This window comes from Hyla sarda, chromosome 9 (assembly GCF_029499605.1).
Source record: "Hyla sarda isolate aHylSar1 chromosome 9, aHylSar1.hap1, whole genome shotgun sequence".
In the NCBI taxonomy this organism is placed as follows: Eukaryota; Metazoa; Chordata; class Amphibia; order Anura; family Hylidae; genus Hyla; species Hyla sarda.
The window spans coordinates 63929196-63945114 of NC_079197.1; the positions used below are offsets into that span (position 1 = coordinate 63929196).

The following is a 15919-nucleotide window of genomic DNA, read 5'->3' on the forward strand; positions in this document are numbered from 1 at the left end:
GTACAACGCTTTTGTACTATCCCAGTACACTGGCAACACAGGGAAATTCCTCCAGTACCAAGAAGAAGTCCTAAGGTTCCTGATCTTTGCTGACCGGGAAAGATCAGGCCGGACTTCCCAAGGCTCTGGAGTTATAGGCGCCTGGTTCGTCCCAGGCCAACACTTTCCAGGTGTGATCCCCAACACTGGAAGGACGGGATGATCCCAGAAAAAATGCAGAGTGTGTCAGAGGAAGGGGAGACGGAAGGACACCATGTATCAATGTGACACTTGCCCAGATAATCCGGGCCTCTGCATAGGCTGCTTCAGGGAGTATCACACTTCCATGGAGCACAAAATTTTCCCTTTTCATTCGAATTTTCCATAATTTGACCAAGTCCAAAGTACATTCCAAAATTTAACCCCCATAAATCACTAAATTGCCCCAAAAAACCTGACAAAAAAAAAAAAACTGATAAGACCTCTGGGGGTGTTTTTTCAGAAATGGGTCATAGGTCACTGAGTCACTATCATCGGGGACTTTTTATGTTGCCTGAAATGCGCAGCGCTCTCTCTCCACCTGAGCGGGTGCGCATTTGAGGCAACAGGTTAGGGACGGCCACACACATCACATTCCCAGAATGATGACTCAGAGCATAGGGTTTGGGGCGGGCATATTTTTTTTAGTTTTGGCTATGCTCTGGGTCATCATTCTGGGAATATATCCTTTTTTTTATTAGGATTTAGAATTTTCTGGCCCACTGTACCCCATATTACGGGCCTCTGTACCCCACCTGTCTACCCCAGTTATGGCCCGTTGTCCCCCATAGTGCTCCCACCATTAATGCTCTTTGAGGGGGGGTCCCACATACTGGCTCCATATCAAGCTCAAGGTCCCTGACTGCACTCCCACTCAAGCAAGACCTGCTGTGCACCCGCCATGCCAAATTCATCAAAAAATAAGGTATGTCCTTACTCCAAATAAATGTATTTAAAAAATTGTGGGGGGGGGGGTCTTTTCTGCTATTAACCCTTGTAATAATGTAACATTTTGGGGAAAACCCAAATTTTAGTGAAAAAAAATAAAATAATTTTTTGACATATGCAAAAGTCGTGAAACCCCTGTGGGGTATTAAGGCTCACTTTACCCCTTGTTACATTCCTCAAGGGGTCTAGTTTCCAAAAAGGTATGCCGTGTGTTTTTTTTTTGCTGTCCTGGCACCATAGGGGCTTCCTAAATGCGACATGTCCCCCCCCCCCATTTCAGCAAAGTTTGCAAATGTGACTCCTTCTCTTCTGAGCATTGTGGCGTTCCTGCAGTGCACTTGACGTCCACTTATGGGGTACTTCCATACTCAGAAGAGATGGGGTTACAAATTTTGGGGGGATTTTCTGTTATTAACCCTTGCAAATATGTGAAATTTGGGGGGAAACACACATTTTAGTGAATTTTTTTTTTTTTTTTTTACATATGCAAAAGTCGTGAACCCCTGTGGGATATTAAGGCTCACTAAATTCCTTGTTACGTTCCTCAAGGGGTCTAGTTTCCAAAATGGTATGCCATGTGTTTTTTTTTTGCTGTCCTGGCACCATAGGGGCTTCCTAAATGCGACATGCCCCCCTAGCAAAATTTTCTCTCAAAAAGCCAAATATTACTCCTTCTCTTCTGAGCATTGTAGTTCGCCCATAGTGCACTTCAGGTCAATTTATGGGGTACCGCCATACTCAGAAGAGATGGGGTAACAAATTTTGGGGGGTCTTTTCTGCTATTAACCCTTGCAAAAATGGGAAATTTGAGGGGAAACACACATTTTAGAGAAAAACTTTTTTTTTTTTTTTTACATATGCAAAAGTTGTGAAACACCTGTGGGGTATCAAGGCTCACTTAATTCCTTGTTACGTTCCCCGAGTGGTCTAGTTTCCAAAATGGTATGGCATGTGTTTTTTTTGCTGTTCTGGCACCATAGGGGCTTCCTAAATGCAACATGCCCCCCGAGCAAAATTTGCTCTCAAAAAGCCAAATATTACTCCCTCTCTTCTGAGCATTGTAATTTGCCCGTAGTGCAGTTCAGGTCAATTTATGGGTTACCTCCATACTCAGAAGAGATGGGATTACAAATTTGGGGGGGGGGGGTATTTTCTGCTATTAACCCTTGAAAAAATGTGAAATTTGGGGGGAAACACACATTTTAGTGAAAAATAATATTTTTTTTTTCACATATGCAAAAGTCGTGAAACACCTGTGGGGTATTAAGGCTCACTTAATTCCTTGTTACGTTCCCCGAGGGGTCTAGTTTCCAAAATGGTATGGCATGTGGGGGTTTCTTTTGTTGTTCTGGCACCATAGGGGCTTCCTAAATGCAACATGCTCCCCAAAAACCATTTCAGAAAAACGTACTCTCCAAAATCCCCTTGTCGCTCCTTCGGTTCTGAGCCCTCTACTGCGCCCGCCGAACAATTTACATAGACATTTGAGGTATGTGCTTAGTCGAGAGAAATTGGGCTACAAATATAATTAATTATACATTTTCTCCTTTTACCCCTTGTAAAAATTAAAAAATTGGATCTACAAGAACATGCGAGTGTAAAAAATGAAGATTGTGAACTTTCTCCTTCACTTTGCTGCTATTCCTGTGAAACACTTAAAGGGTTAAAACGCTGACTGAATGTCATTTTGAATACTTTGGGGGGTGCAGTTTTCATAAAGGGGTCATTTGTGGGGTATTTCTAAGATGAAGACCCTTCAAATCCACTTCAAACCTGAACTGGTTCCTGAAAAATAGTGAGTTTGAAAATTTTGTGAAAAATTGGAAAAATGCTGCTGAACTTTGAAGCCCTCTGGTGTCTTCCAAAAGTAAAAACATGTCAATTTTATGATGCAAACATAAAGTAGACATATTGTATATGTGAATAAAAAAAATGTATTTGGTGTATCTATTTTCCTTACAAGCAGAGAGCTTCAAAGATAGAAAAATGCAAAATTTTCAAATTTTTCATCAAATTTGGGATGTTTCACCAAGAAAGGATGCAAGTTACCACAAAATTTTACCACTATGTTAAAGTAGAATATGTCACGAAAAAACAATCTCGGAATCAGAATGATAAGTAAAAGCATTCCAGAGTTATTAATGTTTAAAGTGACAGTGGTCAGATGTTCAAAAAATGGCAGGGTACTAAGGTTTAAAATGGCTGGGTCCTTAAGGGGTTAAAAATGTAAAAAGAGAAAAAAAAAAAAAATTTAAATGGGGATTTCAGAACTGCTGGAGGTCCCCATAAAAAGAAAGCATCGGCAGAGAATACAGTGCATAGTGAAAGTATTGAGTCCCCTTGAACTTTGACCTTTTGTCACATTTCAGGCTTCAAACATAAAGATATAAAACTGTAATTTTTTGTGAAGAATCAACAAGTGGGACACAATCATGAAGTGGAACGAAATTTATTGGATATTTCAAACTTTGTTAACAAATAAAAAACTGAAAAATTGGGCGTGCAAAATTATTCAGCCCCTTTACTTTCAGTGCAGCAAACTCTCTCCAGAAGTTCAGTGAGGATCTCTGAATGATCCAATGTTGACCTAAATGACTAATGATGATAAATAGAATCCACCTGTGTGTAATCAAGTCTCCTTATAAATGCACCTGCACTGTGATAGTCTCAGAGGTCTGTTTAAAGCACAGAGAGCATCATGAAGAACAAGGAACACACCAGGCAGGTCCGAGATACTGTTGTGGAGAAGTTTAAAGCCGGATTTGGATATAAAAGATTTTCCAAGCTTTAAACATCCCAAGGAGCACTGTGCAAGCGATAATATTCAAATAGAAGGAGAATCTGACCACTGCAAATCTACAAAGACCTGGCCATCCCTCTAAACTTTCAGCTCATACAAGGAGAAGACTGCTCAGAGATGCAGCCAAGAGGCGCATGATCACTCTGGATGAACTACAGAGATCTACAGCGGAGGTGGGAGACTCTGTCCATAGGCCAAGAATCAGTCTTATACTACACAAATCTGGCCTTTATGGAAGAGTGGCAAGAAGAAAGCCATTTCCTAAAGATATCCATAAAAAGTGTTCTTTAAAGTTTGCCACAAGCCACCTGGGAGACACACAAACCAACCATGTGGAAGAAGGTGCTCTGGTCAGATGAAACCAAAATCAAACTTTTTGGCCAACAATGCAAAATGTTATGTTTGGCATAAAAGCAACACAGCTCATCATCCATCTTCCCATCAAACCGATGGGAAGATGGATGAAGCCAAATACAGGACCATTCTGGAAGAAAACCTGATGGAGTCTGCAAAAGACCTGAGACTGGGACGGAGATTTGTCTTCCAACAAGACAATGATCCAAAACATAAAGCAAAATCTACAATGTAATGGTTCACAAATAAACATGTCCAGGTGTTAGAATGGACAAATCAAAGTCCAGACCCGAATCCAATTGAGAATCTGTGGAAAGAACTGAAAACTGCTGTTTACAAACGCTCTCCATCCAACCTCACTGAGATCGAGCTGTTTTGCAAAGAGGAATGGGCAAAAATTTCAGTCTCTCGATGTGCAAAATTGAAAGAGACATAACCCAAGCGACTTACAGCTGTAATCGCAGCAAAAGGTGGTGATACAAAGTATTAACTTAAGGGGGTTGAATAATTTTGCACGCCCAATTTTTCAGTTTTTTATTTGTTAAAAAAGTTAGAAATATCCAATAAATGTATTTCCACTTCATGATTGTGTCCCACTTGTTGTTGATTCTTCACAAAAAATTACAGTTTTATATCTTTATGTTTGAAGCCTGAAATGTGGCAAAAGGTTGAAAAGTTCAAGAGGGCCGAATACTTTCACTACGCACTGTATCTCTCATAGAACAGTGATTCCCAACCAGGGTACCGTGGGATTCTGCCATCTAATTTATTTATTTTGTTTTAAATTTACCGCACCGGCATTCCCTGGCGCCGCTGGCGGGAGGGAAGTGTGTGCTGTGTGTGCTTTTGCTGTGCGTGCGTCCCCCTGTGGCCCAGTGACTGAGTGCCCTGCCAGAGAGGGGATAAACGCAGAAGCTGCGCCAGGCCGATGTAGTGACCTGTGCCCCAGCGTCCCCCTCCCCCCTGCGGCGCAGTAAATGAGTGCCCTGCCGGAGCCCTGAGTCAGTGCCTTGCCGGAGAGTTGAAGAACGGGGAAGAAAAATTGCTTGCTTAAGGTACTGTACCATGTCCACCCCCCCTTCCCTTCACCCATGTCCCTCCCCCCCACTCCCCCCTGTCCATCCCCCCACACCCCTGTCCATCCCCCCTCTCACCCCTGTCCATCCCCCCTTCTCATCCATGTCCATTCCCCCACCTCTCACCCATGCTCATCCTCCCTCACCCATGTCCACCCTCCTGTCATCCATGTCCACCCCTCAGTCTACCCAGTCACCCATGTTCACCCCCCATGTCCACACCCCAGTCTACCGTCACCCATGTCCACCCCACTATTCACCCCTCAGTCCCTTTGTCACCCCTCTTTTATCCCACTTGTCATCCTTGTCCACCCTCCTGTCATCCATGTCCACCTTGGCCACCCCTTTGACACCCCTGTCACCCATGTTCACCCCCCCCCGTCCACCCCTCTAACCACCCCCCAAGTCTACACCTCTGTCACCTATGTCCACCCCCACTATTCACCCCAGTCCACCCCTCTCTGTCACTCCTGTCCACCCCTCTTAACCGCTTGTCACCCTTTTCCACCCCTCTGACCCTGTCTCCCATGTCCACCCTCCTGTCATCCATGTCGACCTTTGCCATCTCCCTATCCACTCCTCTGTCATCCCTGTGTCACCCATGTTCACCCCCCATTGTCCACCCCTCTGACCAGATCCTTTTCACCCATGTTCACCCCCGTCCACCCGTTACCACCTTGTCACTCCTGTCACCCCCGACACTCATGTACACTCTTCGACATCCCTCTGTCACCCATGTACACCCCTGTCACCCATGTATACCCATCTGCCACCCATGTACACTCTTGTACACCCCTCTGCAACCCATGTACACCCCTTTACCACCCATGTACACCCCTCTGCCATCCATGTACATTCCTACACCCCCTCTGCCACCCATGTAGACTTCTCTACAGCCCTTTGTCACTCCTCTACACCCCTCTGTTACCATGTACACTCCTCATATACACACCTTTATCACATGTACACCTTTCTGCATCCCTCTGTTACCCCTTTACACCGATAAGCCCCTGTATTCCTCTTCACTTGTAAAAGGGGAATCTGGAGGCTAATGCTGGTAAAGTGCGGAGCTGAATAGATTTGTTTTACAGGTTTAACAGTGAAGAGTTGTGGCTGGAAGAAATGGTCAGAAGGTCCGGACCAGACGGAGAAGAACAGGGAACGACGCTGATCAGAGAAGACGTCACTTGTGAGTAGCTGTATAAAGCAGCACTGATAAATAGATATTGTGCATTGCGGACTTCTTTTATTTTTGCTCGTCAACTTCGGTAGGGGTTCCCCGCGATTTTTTTCTTCTGCGCGGGGTGCCCCGAGCTGAAAAAGGTTGGGAAACACTGCCATAGAAGTAATGTAAGTGTAGAACACTGGAGTTTGCACACCTACCATGAGGCAACGATATCAGTCATATGGAGGTCATGTATAGACATTAATAATACTTTTACTTTGGAGACCAGTGAAACAGAGGTCCACTTCCTAGACCTCAGGCTAGAATCCTTGAGAATTGTTTCAAGGAAAAACACTACCCTAAAGAACTTGTGAGACAAGCTTACAACACGGTAAATAACAGGTCCCAACGTGATTACCTGGTACCAGATGAGAAGAGGAAAACAGAGGACGCTGGCACAACTAATAAACATCTTAATTTTGTCACCACTTATAACACATCAGCTGGAAAAATCAGGAACATTATAATAAAGAACTGGCACATTCTCCTTAATGATGCCCACCTGATACAACATTACCAGAAGTTCCTTTAGTGACACATAGAGGTGCCCCTTCACTTATAAATCTTCTTGCGCAGAGCAAAATTAAGCAACATAATGTGATCACCAAACCAGCTATTAAGGATACTAAACCGGGAAGCTACAGATGCAACAGAAATGTAAATGTAAATGAATTTACCTCCAAACATACCCAAAAAGTGTTTAAAATGAAGAACCATCTGACATGTTCTGCTTCATATGTCATATAATTAATTACATGCATCTGCGGTCTTCAATATGTGGGTCGGACCACCAAAACCTTTAAAGGGGTTATGCAGGAAAAAACTTTTTTTTATATATCAACTGGCTCCAGAAAGTTAAACAGATTTGTAAATGACTTGTTGGCTTGTTCTTTTCTGTCTAAGTGATCTCTGATGACACGTGTCTCGGGAAACACCCAGTTTAGAAGCAAACTCTTATAGCAAACATCTTCTAAACTGGGCGTTTCCCGAGACATGTATCGTCAGAGATCACTTAGACCGAAAAGAACAACCTTAACTTCAGAAGCTCATAAGAACTGAAAGGATTAAGATTTTTTAATAGAAGTAATTTACAAATCTGGTTAACTTTCTGGAGCCAGTTGATATATAAAAAAAAAGTTTTTTCCTGAAATACCCCTTTAACTGTAGGATGAACAAGCATAGACAAAATAATCAAGAATAATTTTCTGTTACACGGACTATCCAGACATTGTGCCCTTAACCCGATAACGACCATGGACGTCTATACTCGTCCAATGGCAGTTACCGGGGTATGACGCGGGCTCCCGACTCGAGCCCGCGTCATACCAGCCAGCCGATTCTTGTAGCTGGGGGCCGGCGTCTTTTTTTTTGCATTCATTCTGATAGAGCATTTCCTCCAGATGTGGCGATATGGGGTAATTTGGAGTGACATCTATAGTAGGCACGGATTTATAAACTGCGTACTTTTCCTCTACACACAAAAATTTTCTGCAAGTACCTTTTTTTGAACGCAAATATAAGCAGTCTTGAACTGCACTTAAGGAGATGCTCTAAAGCATCAATGTCATTTTTCAGAGCGGATTGCGGAGATTACTCTGTCACGTACCTTTTAATAACAATGTAATGATTATGGACACTTGTGATCACTCGTTCACCCGCAGTCTAACCCCATACACCCGATAATACACCGGGTTATAGTGTCGGTGAAATCCTTCCCAACACAGCGCAGACTTCACACTGTGTAAAATTCTAACTTCCTGCTGTTCTTGATGAGTGCAGGAGAATGCACCTGTGTAATGTAACTATGGTGACCACAGCTAAGAATATACCACTGTAATGTGCAGGGAGGGAGAAGGAGGTACAGCTGCTAGGTCTATTTATATGTGTGATTATGTAGCAGAAGTGAGTATGTTATGTGTGTGAATGTAGCAGAGCTGAGTATGTTGTGGGTGAATGTAGCAGAGCTGAGTATGTTATGTGGGTGAATGTAGCAGAGCTGCGTATGTTATGTGGGTGAATGTAGCAGAGCTGCGTATGTTATGTGTGTGGGAATGTAGCAGAGCTGAGTATGTTATGTGTGTGAATGTAGCAGAGCTGAGTATGTTGTGTGTGTGAATGTAGCAGAGCTGAGTATGTTGTGTGGGTGAATATAGCAGAGCTGAGTATGTTGTGCATGAATGAAGCAGAGCTGAGTATGTTGTGTGTGAATGTAGCATAGCTGAGTATGTTGTGTGTGAATGTAGCAGAGCTGAGTATGTTGTGTGTGAATGTAGCAGAGCTGAGTATGTTGTGGGTGTATGTAGCAGAGCTGAGTATGTTGTGGGTGTATGCATTAGAGCTGAGTATGTTGTGTGTGTGTGAGATATTCCATGGTTACTAGTGCCCAGACAAGCGATAACTGTATAAATAAAACATTTCTGATCTTAAATGTGAGTGCAGGTGCAGTGACCAAGAAAAAAAATAAAAATAAAAGTGTATATATATAAAAAAAAAATGTATATAACATTTTTCAATAATTTTTTTTTATAATTACTTACATTTACTTACACCTTTTCCAAAAAAAAATAAAAAAATAACACAAAACAATAAAACTACAACAATTTCTGTGATTTCTACACTATCAAAAAGCTGGTGTGAAATTTTTGATGTAAACTGGACTCTCACCCCACATATAAATATCATGTAAGGGTGCGTTCCCACAGGGCGTATATGCAGCGTATTTCATGCTGTGCCAAATTTACTGCAGCAGCGGGAAATACGCTGCGTATTCCTCGCTCACTATATACACAGGGCTTTCCGGCGGCAGCCCTATGTGTGTAGTGAGTTTTGGAGGCGAAGCCGTGTGCCGGTGTGACTGTGACGCGCGGCTCCGCCTCCAAAACTCACTGCACACATAAGGCTGCCACCGGAAAGCCCTGTGTGTATAGTGAGCAAGATATATGCAGTGTATTTCCCGCTGCTGCCTTAAATTTTGCGCAGCGTGCAATACGCTGCGTATACGCCCTGTATGAACGCACCCTAAAGCAGAAAATATACGTGGACACGCCCACTTTTACAAAACTGATGTGAACAGTGTAAACCGCAGCACAAAGCTCTTTAAAAATGTGGTGATACTTTTCGCGCAAAAATTTATTTTTTGTTTAATTTTTTGGCGCAAAATTCTTTGAGAATCTCCCCCTCTGTGTACTTTATACAGATTTATGATTTTTATATTATGCAGAGTTTTGTTCGGCGCACACTGCTGCTCCAACACTTCTAGCTATGAACAGTGAGCAGTATACCATGTGAGGTAGAGAAGGAGTGCACGGTAGAGCGAGGGGGGGGGGCGTTTCTATATTTGCACAAAATTTATCAAAGGAGTGTACAGCCTTAGTAAATCTTGAGCAAGAGTGTACAATAGACAAGAAGTGTAAAGGGGTAGAACTGTGTCTACAATAGACAAATAATGATACATGTCCCCCATTAAGTCTACACCTTGTGCATACTCACCTTGTTCGTTGAAGTCCATAATTTCGTTCATTCCATCTATCCTTACTAGTTGTACGTGTGACTACTGTCCTCCTGTTTTTCAGCTGGTGATGTCACCCTCATATTGGATTAGGCAGGGCACTACATGCCCGACTGATATCCACTTTTTTCAAATAATAAATATACTGTGCAGCATATTATTTATTAATGTGTATACATGACCTCCGTATGACTGATATCGTCTCATGGGAGGTGCGCAAACTCGTGTGTTCTACACTTACATACTGTAGCTTCTATGGGATATATTCTCTGCCAATGCTTTCTTTTTATGGGGACCTCCAGCAGTTCAGAAATCCCCATTTTAAATAAAAAAATGTATTTTCTCTTTTTATATTTTTAAGGACCTAGCATATTGGACTGTTTATTTTCATGCATCTATTTTAATTATGTGATTTTTGTATCGTTATATGTGTATCTGTATATCTATATGTATTTTAAACTTGCTGACTGATCAGATGACTGATCCCTGATTTTTTTTAATCAACTGGTGCCAGAAAGTTAAACAGATTTGCAAATTACTTCTATTAAAAATCTTAATCCTTCCAGTACATATTAGCTGCTGAATACTACAGAGAAAATTATTTTCTTTTTGGAACACAGTGCTCTCTGCTGACATCACATGCTTAGTGCTCTCTGCTGACATCTCTGTCCATTTTGGGAACTGTCCAGAGTAGCATATGTTTGCTATGGGGATTTTCTCCTTCTCTGGACAGACCTTAAAATGGACAGAGATGTCAGCAGAGAGCACTGTGCTCATAATGTCAGCAGAGAGCTCTGTGTTCCAAAAAGAAAAGAATTTCCTCTGTAGTATTCAGCAGCTAATAAGTACTGGAAGGATAAAGATTTTTTAATAGAAGTAATTTACAAATCTTCAAAAGAAGAGTGTAATGTCCGGCACTGCTGCTGATATTCCCACGTTACTGGACTATGGGACGTGTAGGAGTGTTCCCCGAAGTGTTGGTGGTGCCCTGACTGTTGGTAGTGAATCACAAATCTTGAAGCAAAGAGGAATGGTAGAAAAAGTCGGCAGACTCACCATAGACTTCTTTTCCAGGGTAATTTCTTTATTGCATACTCACATATAAAAAAGCTGATACAAAAGGTGGGAGAGAGGGATCACAGTGGGGGGTATTCACTGTCTGGCGACAGACTCTGTTTCGCTCGGTGCTCGAGCTTCTTCTGGCCTGTCCAGGCCAGAAGAAGCTCGAGCACCGAGCGAAACAGAGTCTGTCGCCAGACAGTGAATACCCCCCACTGTGATCCCTCTCTCCCACCTTTTGTATCAGCTTTTTTATATGTGAGTATGCAATAAAGAAATTACCCTGGAAAAGAAGTCTATGGTGAGTCTGCCGACTTTTTCTACTATTCCTCTTTGCTTCATAATTTACAAATCTGTTTAACTTTCTGGCACCAGTAGATAAAAAAAATAAAAAAAAAAAAAGTTTTCCACCGGAGTACCCCTTTAACCCCTTAAGGACGGAGACCATTTTCACCTCTAGGACGAAGCCCTTTTTTGCAAATCTGACCACTGTCCCTTTAAACATTAATAACTCTGGAATGCTTTTAGTTATCATTCTGATTCCGACATTGTTTTTTCGTGACATATTCTACTTTAACATAGTGGTAAATTTTTGTGGTAACTTGCATCCTTTCTTGGTGAAAAATCCCCAAATTTGATGAAAAAATAAAAAAAATAGCATTTTTCAAACTTTGAAGCTCTCTGCTTGTAAGGAAAATGGATATTCCAAATAATTTTTTGGGGGGATTCACATATACAATATGTCTACTTTATGACTGCATCATAAAATTGATGAGTTTTTACTTTTGGAAGACACCAGAGGGCTTCAAAGTTCAGCAGCAATTTTCCAATTTTTCACAAAATTTTAAAACTCGCAATTTTTCAGGGACCAGTTCAGGTTTGAAGTGGATTTGAAGGGTCTTCATATTAGAAATACCCCATAAATGACCCCATTATAAAAACTGCACCCCCCAAAGTATTCAAAATGACATTCAGTAAATGTTTTAACCCTTTAGGTGTTTCACAGGAAAAGCAGCAAAGTGAAGGAGAAAATTCAAAATCTTCATTTTTTACACTCGCATGTTCTTGTAGGGGTAAAAGGAGAAAATGTATACTTATATTTGTAGCCCAATTTCTCTTAAGTAAGCACATATCTCATATGTCTATGTAAAGTGTTCGGCGGGCGCAGTAGAGGGCTCAGAAGCGAAGGAGCGACAAGGGGATTTTAGAGAGTACGTTTTTCTGAAATGGTTTTTGGGGGCATGTCGCATTTACCAGAACAGCAAAAAAAAAAAAAAAAAACACATGGCATACCATTTTGGAAACTAGACCCCTTGAGGAACATAACAAGGAATAAAGTGAGCCTTAATACCCCACAGGTGTTTCACGACTTTTGCATATGTAAAAAAAAAATAAATAAATTTTCGTTAAAATGTTGGTTTTCCCCCAAATTTCACATTTTTTAAATGGTTAATAGCAGAAAAGACCCCCCAAAATTTGTAACCCCATCTCTTCTGAGTATGGAGGTACCCCATAAGTGGACCTGAAGTGCACTGCGGGCGAACTACAATGCTCAGAAGGGAAGGCGTCATATTTGGCTTTTTGAGAGCAAATTTTGCTCGGGGGGCATGTCGCATTTAGGAAGCCCCTATGGTGCCAGAACAGCAAAATAACCCCCCACATGGCATACCATTTCGGAAACTAGACCCCTCACAGAATGTAATGAGGGGTACAGTGAGTATTTACCCCCCACTGGTGTCTGACAGATCTTTGGAACAGTGGGCTGTGCAAACTTTTTCATTTTCACAGACCACTGTTTCAAAGATCCGTCAGACACCTGTGGGGTGTAAATTCTCACTGCACCCCTTATTACATTCCGTGAGGGGTGTAGTTTTCAAAATGGGGTCACATGTGGGTGTGTTTTTTTTTTGCGTTTGTCAGAACCGCTGTAACAATCAGCCACCTCTGTGCAAATCACCTCAAATGTACATGGCGCACTCTCCCTACTGGGCCTTGTTGTGCGCCCCCAGAGCACTTTGCGCCCACATATGGGGTATCTCCGTACTCGGGAGAAATTGCGTTACAAATTTTGGGGGGCGTTTTTCCCTTTTACCTCTTGTGAAAATGAATAGTATAGGGCAACACCAGCATGTTAGTGTAAAATGTTTTATTTTTTTACACTAACATGCTGGTGTAGACCCCAACTGTTCCTTTTCATAAGGGGTAAAGGGAGAAAAAGCCCCCCAAATTTTGTTAGGCAATTTCTCCCGAGTACGGCGATACCCCATATGTGACCCTATTCTGTTGCCTTGAAATACGACAGGGCTCCAAAGTGAGAGCGCCATGCGCATTTGAGGCCTGAATTAGGGACTTGCATAGGGGTGGACATAGGGGTATTCTATGCCAGTGATTCCCAAACAGGGTGCCTCCAGCTGTTGATAAACTCCCAGCATGCTTGGACAGTCAATTGCTGTCCAGAAATGCTGGGAGTTTTTGTTGTGCAACAGCTGGAGGCTCCATCTTAGAAACACTGCCATACAATACGTTTTTAATTTTTATTGGGGAGGGGGGTGGTGGGGGGGCAGTGTACGTGTGTATATGTAGTGTTTTACTCTTTATTTTATGTTAGTGTAGTGTTTTTAGGTTACATTCACACTGGCGGCAGATTACACTGAGTCTCCCGCTAGGAGTTTCAGCTGCGACGGAAAATTTGCCGCAGCTCAAATTTGTAGCGGGGAACTCACTGTAATCTGCCGCCAGTGTGAATGTAGCCTGTACATTCACACGAGAGGGGGGTCAAAACTACAACTCCCAGCATGCACTGACAGACCATGCATGCTGGGAGTTGTAGTTTTGCAACAGCTGGAGGCACACTGGCTGGAAAACCTTGAGTTAGGTTCTATGACCTAACTCAGTATTTTCCAACCAGTGTGCCTCCAGCTGAATTGACCTGCGATTTGCGCGCATCGCGGTCATGGGGGGGTCCCATCGCTGCCCGCTTCTCTCCCCCTGCCTTTCCTGGGGTCTAGAGCGCTGCTGTCGGCCCTTTTCACCCCCCGGTTATCGGCGCCGCTGCCCGTTCTGTCCCCCTGACTATCGGTGCCGGCGCCGATAGCCAGGGGGAGAGAAGCGGCGCCGACAGCCAGGGGGAGAGAAGGGGCAGCGGCACCCATTGCCGGCGCCGCTGCCCCGTTGCCTCCCCCCATCCCCGGTGACATAATTACCTGAGTCGGGTCCGCGCTGCTCCAGGCCTCCGTCGTGCGTCCCCGGCGTCATTGCTATGCGCTGAACGGCGCTGCGCATGACGTCAGAGCGCTGCGGCGTGCATAGCAACGACGCTGGGGACGCACGACGGAGGCCTGGAGCAGCGCGGACCCGACTCAGGTAATTATGCCACCGGGGATGGGGGGAGGCAACGGGGCAGCGGCGCCGGCAATGGGTGCCGCTGCCCCTTCTCTCCCCCTGGCTGTCGGCGCCGCTTCTCTCCCCCTGGCTATCGGCGCCGGCACCGATAGTCAGGGGGACAGAACGGGCAGCGGCGCCGATAACCAGGGGGTGAAAAGGGCCGACAGCAGCGCTCTAGACCCCAGGAAAGGCAGGGGGAGAGAAGCGGGCAGCGACGGCCTCTCTCCCCCTGCCTTTCCTGGGGGTATATCGGGGTATACACATGCATACACGCACCCTCATTTTATCATGGATATTTGGGTAAAAAACTTTTTTTACCCAAATATCCTTGGTAAAATGAGGGTGCGTGTTATAGGCCGGTGCGTGGTATACCCCGATAAATACGGTACTTTTCAAATTTTCAAAATTTTCTAAATTTCAAGTTAAATTGTTAGGCTTCTAACTAATTTAAAATGTTAATTAAAAACAAAAAAATTACGTCAAAATAAAGTACACATCTGAAAGTATAAGTTTCATAAACTATTTGGTCAGTATGTATAAATATATGCAACCAATTAGTGTTAAAATAGCAAAAAATCGTAATTTTTTGTAAAAATGTCATGATTTTTTGTATTGTAAAAAAAAACTACAAATTATATCGGCTTACTTTTACTATGTACATGAAGGATAACTTGTGACAAAAAAACAATGTCAGAATTATCGTGATTGGCAAAACGTTACCAGAGTTATTCTCTAATAAAGACAGACATCCCCGATTTGAAAAAACAGGCCTGGTCTTTCAAGGGCGTACAGGTTTATTTGCATTGGTCCTTAACCCCTTAAGGACTCAGGGTTTTTCCGTTTTTGCACTTTCGTTTTTTCCTCCTTACCTTTTAAAAATCATAACCCTTTCAATTTTCCACCTAAAAATCCATATTATGGCTTATTTTTTGCGTCGCCAATTCTACTTTGCAGTGACATTAGTCATTTTACCCAAAAATGCACAGCGAAACGGAAAAAAAAATCATTGTGCGACAAAATCGAAAAAAAAACGCCATTTTGTAACTTTTGGGGGCTTTCGTTTCTACGCAGTGCATATTTCGGTAAAAATTACACCTTATCATTATTCTGTAGGTCCATACGGTTAAAATGATACCCTACTTATATAGGTTTGATTTTGTCGCACTTCTGGAAAAAATCATAACTACATGCAGGAAAATTTATACGTTTAAAAATGTCATCTTCTGACCCCTATAACTTTTTTATTTTTCCACGTATGGGGTGGTATGAGGACTCATTTTTTGCGCCGTGATCTGAAGTTTTTATCGGTATGATTTTTGTTTTGATCGGACTTTTTGATCACTTTTTATTCATTTTTTAATGATATAAAAAGTGACCAAAATACGCTTTTTTGGACTTTGGAATTTTTTTGCGCGTACGCCATTGACCGTACGGCTTAATTAATGATATATTTTTATAGTTCGGACATTTACGCACGCGGCGATACCACATATGTTTATTTTTTATTTTTTTTACACTGTTTTATTTTTTTTATGGGAAAAGGGGGG

At 42.7% G+C, this 15919-nt stretch overlaps 1 protein-coding gene across 3 annotated transcripts in view; it reads right to left on the bottom strand.

Annotated features, from left to right (window-relative positions):
• Positions 1-15919, bottom strand: part of TIMM8A (translocase of inner mitochondrial membrane 8A) — a 55654-nt gene that overhangs the window by 31322 nt on the left and 8413 nt on the right. The gene's annotated exons all lie outside the window — the stretch shown is intronic.